This window comes from Pinus tabuliformis, chromosome 8 (genome assembly GCF_031772625.1).
Source record: "Pinus tabuliformis cultivar Carrire ecotype Pingquan chromosome 8, CPIR1, whole genome shotgun sequence".
NCBI classification, from domain to species: domain Eukaryota; kingdom Viridiplantae; phylum Streptophyta; class Pinopsida; order Pinales; family Pinaceae; genus Pinus; species Pinus tabuliformis.
In genome coordinates this window covers 1,736,103,149-1,736,115,623 of record NC_142294.1, presented here as the reverse complement: position 1 = coordinate 1,736,115,623, position 12,475 = coordinate 1,736,103,149, and positions in this window count along the sequence as shown.

The window sequence follows — 12,475 nt, the reverse complement described above, 5'->3', positions numbered from 1 at the left end:
ATAAGGGAACTTGATGAACCATAAATGGAGGCCTCGTGAGTAAGAAGAAAGGAACAAAGAGTGGGACATTGATTCTAGAAGAAGTGCCAAATGGAAATAACAATTACTACAAGAGATTTATTGAGGCAAATTAATTACCTATCATTTAATTGTCAACCTGGGGGGTTTCGTAAAACTTACGAAGTGTGCGTGCACTATATATGCTAGAAATTAACTTTCAATTTAGATCAATCTAACTACGAAACCAAATAACGACAAACCAAATTCACCTATTCTAATTCAATAATCAATTCAAAAGAAATTATAGTACAATGCGTGGAATTGAAATCTTAATCTATCACACTTGCAGGGATTGAAATCTTGATCTACCACACTTGCAGGGATTGAAATCTTGATCTACCACACTTGCAAGAATTGAAGTATTAATCTACCACACTTGCAGGAATTGAAAAGCACACCACTCTTTCAGAAATGAAATTGCATGAAATGAAATCTACTGTAATGGATCATGTGTGCATTATCAAATCAGGATCCTATGAAATGAATAATCAAAACCACATGACATGAAATGAAAGCAAAAATAATCATTCTTAACCTCTAGATATGAAAGCAAATAAATCTTAATCTATGAAAAACAATAAATCTCACACATTATAGATGGCCAATCCAAGATCATGAGGGATGGAAAGTTGAGAGGCTCCAAATACAAGCATAACCAAATCAAAGTGAACATCACTCATGAGCATGGTGCCAAATCCAAATTCTATATTCAAAACATGAGCATTTCCCCAACTTTTCACATGCCTTTGAAAGGAGGAGGCTCTCTTATTTATACAAAAACATAAGAAGCTACCTCATTAATGGAGGTCCATTATTCTCTCCCTAGATCCCTAGAAAATCTCATAGAGTTACAACTCAAATAGATAATGACGAGACACATATCCTCTTTGACCTTTATCCAAATCTTTTTCCATATCTTGAAGGGAATTCGAATTTGAGCATTGGAGGCCACATAAAGGTGCCTTGGAAGCTTCCAAATGACCTACACATGTCATGAAACTCAAGCCACTTTTAAGTATTAGCAAATATATGTCTTTTCTCTAAGTTTTAACCATTTAATTCACTTATAATACTAGAAATCATTAACTTTTGGAAAACACAAATGGAACCCATATAATTATGAAAATGGAGGCTAATGAAAGGTTATATTGTCATGGAGTTGCGACATGTGAGTGAAATGGTGGTGATAAAGGTGAAAGTGGATGATATTTTGAATACATTTTGGAGACCCTACATACCCCCCAACAGATGTTATTGCATGTCCTCATGCAATCTACTACGTTGTTTAATCATGATTTGCTTTTGGATGAGTTTGGCTTATATCAATTGTCCTTAAAATTTTCATTTGACAATTTCATTTCTTTTTGCAAAGTATTCCTTGTCATACATTGAATTGCAACATGTTTGGTTGGTTCTTGTGTGACAACCAAAACTTATTTGGTATTGGTTCTTGTGTTCCGATACCTTATTTCTTTTTGTTGCTGCAAGATTCATTGAACATATTTAAGAATGCATCTTTAAATCAGCCATATAATATGCTCATCATTTAAGCATTTATTTGCAAATCACATAACTTTTGAGCCATAATGCAATCATAATTGATTAGTACAAGTATGTTAGGATGAAATGAAGTGAAATGGAATGGAGTGATATGGATGTGATAATAAATGGATCTCCCTCCCCCCCAACTAAAGGTGTTTACGCTTTATTTTTTTCAAATGAGGAAGTAAATATGGTGAAGTATTTTCCAAAAATTATAATTTCAGTATCCAAGGAATTCTATGATTAAAAGCTAGAAAAGAACATGCTTTTACTTACCTAAGAAGTGGACAAACTGTGCACATGTAGAGAAGTTGTAACTGCTGTTGGATCATGGAATAGAATGTAGAATTTCATCTCCTACTTGGTTGCATAAATGATGGATGAGGTGGTGAAAGTGGAGTCTTTATTGCTGCTGCTAAATTTGTTGTATCTGCTGCAAAATGTTGAAATGATATAGTCTTCACCTGCTACAAAACCCGATGGTACAATTATAGTCATGCAAATAAATGTGTTCTTGTCGAGCATGAAGAGAAGTCATTGGATTATCGGCCATTGATGAATTTCGTTAACCAATGTGAGGCAAACTCGCCATTAATGTCAACGAGAGCCAAGGTACCTAAGTACATCTTGCAAAGTGCGAATAGATGAGCTGATGTCAAGCCACTTACAAGATCTAACAATAAAGGGACATTGATGTATTCCCATTATTGTTAACGAGAGAACTTGTCATTGATGCATACAAGCCTTAAGGTACTAATAAGGACTCTAGCCCTGAACCTAGATAATGTGTTGATGTCGATAGGCCAAGACTTGTTAGAAGAGAGGCCTTAAGGAATCCTCCATCATCTAACGCGAGCATGAAACGATGATTTTGAAGGACTATGAATAAAATTTTTTTGCAGTGGATTCAAGGTTTATTTGAAAAAGCGAAAAGGGAAAATGGAATGAATCAGCTTTGTAGGGGAGCTGGATGGTTTTATTGTTGGGTTTAAAGTTTAGTGAAAGAGAGGCAGGAAAGTATAATGACTGTGAAGGAAAATGAATAGTGGATCAAGGTTTTATTTGAAAACATGAAAAGGAAAATGGAATGAAAATTTTATTGACTGAAGAAGTGGAAATGCAATGAAGGTTTTATTTACTGAAAAAGGAGGAATGCAATGGTGAGACTGGCATCTGAAAGCTCTCAAGTGTTGGATCTAATCTGACATTATATGCTCATGCTTTGATGTTTCATCTTTGATGTTGCTTTGATCATGTTTTTGTGAAATAAATGTGGTCTTTGAGAGAGACATTATTCGGTTATGGTCATCTATTCTTCCTCCTAGAACTTGCAAAAAAAACTAGTACTTCTTCTGCAATGGAATGTAAGATTATCAAAAGAGAGAGGTGATCAATATCTCTATTAATGACATTTACACAAAAAACTGAGAATCGGTACTAATAAAACAAATTCACGAAAGAAAACCAAATGAAGTTTTACCTGTATCGAAACTAGTGCCTCAGGTTACCTGTTGTGTCTTGTCAGCAATTTATTCATTCTTTTTCTGTTTCAAACTCTAATGATAGATTTCTCATTATGTAGATCTCGTTGATATCTTTCCAATGATGCTTGAATCGTCGAAATCCGATGTCGTATGAGAAAGTTAGGTTGATTTGAAATTTGGGTGAAACAGTGAAGATTGTCATGAGGTTTCTCAGTTGTAGGATTGTGCCCTTCTTGCATCTAAAAATCCTGTCAATCTTCTTCGGCTGAGTCATGACATAAAATTTTCTTGTTTGTGATGTCGTTGGCTTCTGTACCTATAAGACTCAAAGAAACATGATCATATAAAAATACTTTATGAAACGAAAATGCATGTCTACAGGATTCAATCTTCCATCTACAGGATTCTCTTCAAGGTATTTTGCAAAACAATAATCCTGTAGATGAAGCATCCTTATCATTCTTCTTCTTCATCCATTTTCAGTGTTGAAAAATGAGCTGGCAGATGGAGGGTGAATGTATAATAGTGACGTGGCAGTGGGTGACATGGCAAATGGATGATGTGACATGTTGACTATTTGACTAATGATATGGCGATGGATATGTAATATTGGCCAATGTTGTGTTGTCATGTGGTGGCAAAATTGTTGTTTAATTCATGTTGTGTCAATCCTCACAAGATTTGAACTCATGACTTCCACTATGCAATTTGAATGACTTACCAATAAATTACAAGTCACATCTATAAATTTAATGGAATTTTGGAAATTTTAATTATTCTAAAAATGAAAATTGAAACAACAACTTGACAAGTGGTCAATCTAAATCCAAGATTTTTAGGAAAATATGATTCCAAAATATTTGCCAAATCATTTTTCATATATTTTGAATTCATCATTTCCAAGATTTTTAGGAAAATGGGATTCCAAAATATTTGCCAAATCATTTTAGTCTTTTGAACTCATCATTTTTGCCTAGAAAGTGGATTTTTTAACCAATTTTTATTCTATAAAAGCTTGGGAAATGTTTATGATTTTTTTATATAAATTTGTTTTGTTGCAGGTTGTAAGCATGGAGAAAATATCATTTCTGAAAATTTGTGTAGTAAGAATTTTATTTATTTATTTTTTAATAATTAATATTTTTTGTTATTTATCCCGGATGCGGGTGCTACGTCGCATCACATGGAAGAGCCACTTGCCACGGAGGGGAGGTCACGCGACGGACGGAGATCTTTATGGCCCCTCGCCGCCAACTCCACAGGCCGGGCATTGCAGTTCATCAGCCTTAATGAAGGTGCAGGGAACATTGAAGGGTTAGATGGCCGCATTCAATGCGGGAGAATTCCGACGGAATGTGGAAGGCAATAAGAATTGCAGAATGGGGGCAGACGCTGCTCAGTGCGATGGTGTATATGCCCAGAATTCGGAGCAGAGCGGTGTTATTGTCGATTTGGGGGAGGCTGGCAAGCTGCTGGTCCTCCCTGGTTCTTGCCTGCGCGCATTTGTGTGTTGCCTGGAGCCGAATTGGAGGAGAATTCTGCCTAAGAAGGAAGCTGCTGGAAGTATGGTGCGAGAGAGGATGCCGTGCAGAAGAGGAAGGGGCTCAGGGCGTGGCAGCTCCTCTCGCTCGCCTGCAGCAGACACTCATCACCACTGCTGCTGTTGTTACTGTCATCGACGTGTGGGAGCTTCCCCTGTTCAGGCAAGCCATTTTGTGGAGGCTGGAGGGTCCAACAATGGCGAGCCAAGGCTACCTGCGTTTGGCTCGGTTATTTTCACGTTGGGCAATTCCAGGGATAATGCGGGTATCAACGCCCACATATCCGTTCTGTTCACCAGGGTCCCTGAGGAAAATGTGGAGGGTCTGCCGAGGCCCCTTGCAGTGGAAAATCCCATGGAAAACGAGGGAGGAATTCAACAATCCCTTGCAGGGGAAATTCTGTCGGAGCATGGAGGAAGGCGGCAACAGTCTCTGGCGGAAGAAATTCGGGTGGTTGACAAAGGAAAGCGTCCACTGGGTGAGGCTTCAAGCTCGGGGGGCAACTCACTGCTGGAGCCCCACCATACATCAAGCCGTGCGCGTGAACCTGAATTTCCAGCCTTCATGGATGGACTACCCGAGGGACAAGGATGGGCGTGGATTCGGGAGGCTGAGCCAGAGGAAGCTGAGCCTGAGGAAGCTGCGACCGAGGACTAGGCCCATGTGGCACTCTCACGTTCTTCCAGGAAGCGTTTGGGATCGTGGACGGTTTAGTGATCTTTCCTGTTGTCTTGTGTCTTACATTGCTGGTCTCCTGTTCAATGTCGTTGGACTCTTGTCTTATGTTGTTTCTTGTTCACTTCTATGATATGGATAGCAGTTTCTCTGTTTTGGGACATAAGCGCATTCCCTGTAGAAGTCTGAGTCATATAGCCTTCGAATTCTGCCCCTGCGTGGGTTCTTCAGAAATGTTTAGGATCTTTTTGTTAGTTGATGCACTGGTCAATACTGGAAACATCACCAGGTGCAAGTGTTTTTGGAATCTGTTACAACTGCCCATGGAGCCACAGTTGGAAATGGGCAGCCAGTTCTCTCGAATGTAAGTTTCAGCTGTACATATTAATACAAAAGTAGGTAGTGTTGCTTAGAAAAAAAAATATTTTTTGTTATTTAATTATTATTTTATTTTTTTTTTATTTTTTTTTCTACGGCTTGGCAACGCTACTGTGTGACTGACCAAGGCTATGTGGCTGGGCTGTTGGATGGTCATGGCTGCTAGCTGCATTTAATTGAAAATCGTTTTGTTTTGTTTTGTTTGTTTGTTTTTTTGTTTTTTGTTTTTTGTTTTTGTTTTTTTTTTTTTGTTTTTTGTTGTTGTTTTTTTTTTTTTCACACAACCTAGCAAATAAGTCTCCATAGAACCTTGAAAATATTTCAAATGGTTACACATTTTGAGGAAATCTTCTGCTACAAACATAATTCACCCCGTTATGAGAAAAACTCATGTTTTAGATTTTTCAGATTCGTTTTCATTTGGTCACAAAATGTGTTTTAAAAATGACGTTTTTAACTTCTGCGTATTTGGCCTCTGCTCAAGTAACTGCCAGGTGAAATTCATTTTTTTCAAAATCAGGAGAATGCAACATTATTTTGCCATCTAGGCAAAGCTCAACGGTTGACAGGATTTAGATTAAATGGTTTATTTGCAGGTTTAAGGGAGGTGAAGCCTGAGCAATGAAAAAAAAATCCAAATTCAAGAACCCCTTGAGTTTTATGTTTTTTTTAATTGTTTTGTTTTATTTTAATTGGGTTTTGTTAATTGTTTGATTGGTTTAAATTTGTTTTATTTTCATTTTTTTCTTTGTGTTTTTATTTATTTATTTTTTGTTAAATTATTAAAATGCAAGAAAATAAATACAATTTAAAAATTCTAAATTCTAAATAAAAATGCAAGAACTTGAAAAAAATGCAATCAACTTTGATTTTATTTTCCTATTTTATCTACTTGAAAATTTTATTTTATTTTATCTTATTTATTTATTTATTATTATTATTATTATTATTTAACTATATGAATGTTTCCAATGGAGCCATGTGTGTAACAAAATGATAGATATGCTCATATGCAGGTTTGAAATATATTCTTTGATACGTACCTGTGTATGAGAGACCAACTGTCTTGATTGAGATGATGTTAGAAGATATTGAAGAATGGAATACTGGGATCCAATGACTATCTTGAACCAAGATTCAATATAATCTTGTCTTCCTTGGCTTCCTTCTATCATGTCATGCAAGTCCTCACATATGTGATCTCCATTCATAGAATCTGGTGATAGGCATGCATGAAACTTTTCAATCTTAGGTTCCAGCAACTGCTCTTTATCAACAGGCATCCATGATTCTCGGACCTTATCTGAATCTTCTTCTTCTGGTTGTTGTTCTTCAATGGCAGTTAGTGAATCATTTTGCAATACCTCAACATTGTAAGTGGATTGAGGTGTTTTATTGTTGGGGATTCAAAATGGTTGTGCAGGTAATGGGAAAGGTTGAATTGAGATTAACTGAGGGTGAAACTGATGTTGTGGTGGAGGTGAATGGTATGGATAACATTGATATTGGTATTGAGGATAGTGAGGGAAAAATTGAGTATATGGTGGATTTCCTCTGTAAAGCTCTTCCCAATCCCGTTTCCAAGATTGGCTTTTAGATTGGGATTGAGATGACCAAGGTTGCCAAGGCAAAGGTGTTTGCCAATTATGTTGTGCATAACCCTGAAATTGTGCACAAGGATATTGCATCATATTGGGTTGATGAGGTTGCCATGGTCCTCTTGGAGCTTGATTCACTCCATTATCCTTTTGGTAAATTGCCTTTAACCCTGGTAATGATGGGCAATCTTTAATAGTATGTGATCCTGCACAAATTTTAATGTTATCAAGTGGACATTCATGCAAAGCAACATTTTCAACTTTTTGCTTGTTTTGCATTCTTAGCATCTCAATTTGTTCATTTAAATTACCAAGAATGTTTAGCAAATTGTTAAGTTCAGTTTGACTTACCAATCCTATTGTCAACTTACTTTCCCTTGCCGTAACTAGATCTTGAGGAGATCTTCCATACTTTGCTTTTCCTCTTGATATGTTCTTGCATAGTTCACAAATCTCTTGAAATGACAATTGATAAACATCTCCTTTTCCCACCAGGTTAAGAAGATCAATCCATTCATCCTTTATAGCATTTAGTAGGAGAGTTTTTAATATGTCTGATCCTAAATTATGCATTTTAGATCTTTTGATATTATAAGTAAATCTCTCCACTAGGTCTTCTAGATTTTCATCCTCTTTTTTATTCATCTTGAAGACTTAATTTCTAAGGTCATGATGTTTGTAATGATTTTTATATTTTTCCAAAAATACTCTTTTCATATCATCCCATGTCCTTATAGAATTTGTTCCTAAAGTCATGAACCATCTAAGAGCTTTATCCTTCAATGTTGTTGGAAACAAATTCAATTTTTGAATGTGTAATGAGTAGCCATAAGATCTACAAATGATTTCAAATTCAAAAAGAAAAGTTTCCGGGTCTTCTGATCTCATACCTTTGAAGTTAGGAAGTACGAATGGAGGGATGTTCTTCATTTGAACATTGACATCAGTTTCTTGAATGGGAAATCCAAAAGGATCTCCATCCATTTCTTCATCCTCCTTTGTCATCTCTTCTACCTGCAAAAATAAGAATTCATGATGTGGATGTGTGGCTCTTACTGCACCACGTGATATAGTGGGTGTGGTGGGCATTTTTTTTGTTTTTATTTTTGGTTTTTGTTTGTTTTGTTTTGTTTGTTTTTTTTTAAATTATACGCAACTAAATGGTTTATGCATCTACATGCTTTAATCATGCATCTAGAAAAAAAAAAAACTGATAAAAAAATGAACTCTAGACTAAAAGCTAGTTCCTATGCACACTTCCCCGGAAAATGGCGCCAAAATGTTGAAGCAAATTAATTACCTATCATTTAATTGTCAACCCAGGGGTTTCGTAAAACTTACGAAGTGTGCGTCAATTGTATATGCTAGAAATTAACTTTCAATTTAGATCAATCTAACTACGAAACCAAATAACGACAAACCAAATTCACCTATTCTAATTCAATAATCAATTCAAAAGAAATTATAGTACAATGTGTGGAATTGAAATCTTAATCTATCACACATGTAGGAATTGAAATCTTGATCTACCACACTTGCAAGAATTGAAGTCTTAATCTACCACACTTGCAGGAATTGAAAAGCACACCACCCTTTCATAAATGAAATTGCATGAAATGAAATCTACTCTAATGGATCATGTGTGCATTATCAAATCAGGATCCTATGAAGTGAATAATCAAAACCACATGACATGAAATGAAAGAAAAAACAATCATTCTTAACCTCTACATATCTTAACCTCTAGATATGAAAGCAAATAAATCTTAATCTATGAAAAACAATAAATCTCACACATTATAGATGGTCAATCCAAAAGCATGAGGGATGGAAAGTTGAGAGGCTCCAAATACAAGCATAACCAAATCAAAGTGAACATCACTCATGAGCATGGTGCCAAATCCAAATTCTATATTCAAAACATGAGCATTTCCCCAACTTTTCACATGCCTTTGAAAGGAGGGGGCTCTCGTATTTATACAAAAACATAAGAAGCTACCTCATTATTGGAGATCCATTATTCTCTCCCTAGATCCCTAGAAAATCTCATAGAGTTACAACTCAAATAGATAATGATGAGACACATATCCTCTTTGACCTTTATCCAAATCTTCTTCCATATCTTGAAGGGAATTCGAATTTGAGCATTGGAGGCCACATAAGGGTGCCTTGGAAGCTTCCAAATGACCTACACATGTCATGAAACTCAAGCCACTTTTAAGTATTAGCAAGTATATGTCTTTTTTCTAAGTTTTAACCATTTAATTCACTTATAATACTAGAAATCATTAACTTTTGGAAAACACAAATGGAACCCATATAATTATGAAAATGGAGGCTAATGAAAGGTTATATGGTCATGGAGTTGCGACATGTGAGTGAAATGGTGGCGATAAAGGTGAAAGTGGATGATATTTTGAATACATTTTGGAGACTCTTCAAGCTTCAATGACACCATATCATCCTAGATAGAAATAAAGTGGCTCTCTCGCAACAATGGAGCCTAAGGAACAATAAAAATAAGTCTCGGGAGGAATTTGTTAATACAAAGCCCTAGGTAGAGAAGGAGGACATATTGCATATGTTATCTAAAATGACTTGGAGAACCTCATTTTCATCGAAATCCAAAGAAACAAGAATCCACAAAGTGCATGGTTTAGTGCATTTTAGGAATTTTCAAGGTTTTAAGTCACCTTAGAGATCCATAGGGGAAGGCAGAAACCATGTCAAGCACCTCACTTTCTATCTAAAACTTCACTAAAAAATGGATGATTTTAGATAGTTTTTATCCTACACAACAAATAAATGCTAAGCAGGAAAAGTAATGTCGACATCATTTAAAAAAAAAGAAACAGATAATTTTAGTCTTGGTCCATTTTAAACCTTCTTTACCTCCATTGAAAAGAAGGATAACATTAAAATCATACAAAAATGAATGTGCAAGATATATTTCCACTATAGGGAGTGGGAGGTAGTCATTTCACTATGAATCCAATCTCATGTTGTCGCCACCTCTTTAAGGATCTTGTCCCTTGTTGTGAGGAAGCTTCCAAACCTGCCCTTTGACAGTTGTCCATCCACTAACTCTCTAGTTGGAGCATGGTTAGTGGCTCGAGTGGTTGGGAGCATAGTTTCTTCTCCCATCCTCCCGGGTTCAATTCCAAGGAACATGTTTGGTGCATTGTGATAAAGTTCAAAGAGTGAGCGACCCTTGGGATAGATATCACTCCAGTGGGGCCGGGACATCTTGGCACTTTTTAAGTCATAATTTGTTTGTATTTATGTCTTGTGTACCATCAAATATGCTCTTGGTCTTATAATGTTGTAGTGGTAGACTAAAAGTTCAAGGATTTAACCATTTTCCATTGCCCGTCTTCCACCAATTTTTGGGTAATCGGTAGACACATTTCTAGCACACCATTCCTCTAAATAGCGTCAATACAACCTCCATTTCCACCTTTCATTAGAGCGATGAGGTTTTCGCAAGCATTGGCACATCTCACTTGTGGGTACCTAACCTCATTCCCTTCGCTCTCATTTTAATTTTTTTATTTTACCTCCCTAGTTCCATACTTGTTGTCTCATTCCTCTTCACTGATTGGATACCCCAAAGCTTATCTTCTCAAAACCACAGTTGCAACTCGAAATTATGTGACAAATGAAATAGTGAGTATCGAAACAAATGATCAAGTAGGAGGTTGATAGGTGCCTAGGATGCGATGGGACGTTGGAGTCAAAGAATTAGAAGAAGTTGTCAGCCAGAACTTGTTTGTCACCACTGGTAGCTTGCCTTCATAAGATAAGATGTCTAACATAGATTCTGCAGTATCTCAGGTGGTGATGGTAATCATGGCCAACTCGAATGTGGGGCATGATTAGCGCCAATTCATAAATTTGATCAGAGTTTCCACCATCTACGGTGCACTATATTTCAATATAAATTGATTAAGAAACATGTCCATTTTAGTTAGTTGTGGATTTGAAACATGTAATTCTATGTCCTGTGGATATATAGTAGATACATGTGGGTGAAATCATTACTAGATCTTATCTTTCTTTAATATGTGTATTTTTGATTTAGAGTTTTGTGATGGTCATGGATTTATCTGGTTTTGAAAGTTTTGTTCTGTTATGTAGCATGATATGTCTGGTTTAGCTCAATATATGAAGCTTTTTGTACCAAGGTTTCTTATGTGATTACCACTGTCTAGAGCTCACTGGGTAGCTTGATTCCATTTTTGTTTCAAGAAACTAGAGTTTAAATCTTTATTAAGAGGCCATTGTATCTCTGATTTTCCATTAATAGGATAACCCCAAGATATTTAGTTTTTGAAGCAACGGACTAACATGCTAAATTGTTTCCTATGCTATATATATGTTGAAACCTTATATCGAGTAAATCAGTACAATAAGCTTGAGATAGACCCATATTTAGGAATCCATATGTTTTTATGTGCATTTATTTGAAGGTCTTTATGTTGGATTTTGGCTATTTTTGTAGGAAGCAAGAGTGTGGAAGGAGTACATTGGCTATCATCAATTACAATAGTTGGAATCTTTTGTACTATTCGACAATCACCCCATTATGGTTAATAGTAGAACTAATAAAATATGGGGGACCCTTTTTAATTTAGGATAAAATCTTTTAAGTTTCAATAAAATAAGATAATATTAGTTTCATTTTTCCAAAAACTTGACTAAAATGATAAATCTTCCTTATCAGAACCTTTATATTAGAGCTTAGGTCCATGACGCATATTCGCAAACATTGGATTTTGTTTAAAATCCCTTATCGAAAAAACTTTATCAGGGTATTTCAAATATGGTAACATGTCCTCTTAAGAAAAATTGTGATTAAACACTTCCTCGATTGAGTTTTCAAAAGTTTAAGCCTAAAAGTGATAAAAGCACTCATTTTTTCGAATATAGTAACAAAAGCCCGACCCCACAAGATTGCCACGTAACGTTATCAGAGATTCAAATATCGACATTTTCAATATGATGCTCATGTCACTGATTTCCAATCCCTCGATCGTCGATCTTTGATATCCTTCATCCTCTGACCTCCCATATCCCTTCTTGCTCTAATCTCCGATATCCTTCATCCACCGATCTCCGATATTAATTCCTGCTCATCCTCCGAGAAGTTACATCTCAGATACTGTGATAACTCATACATCTCCAATATTGCCAAAGC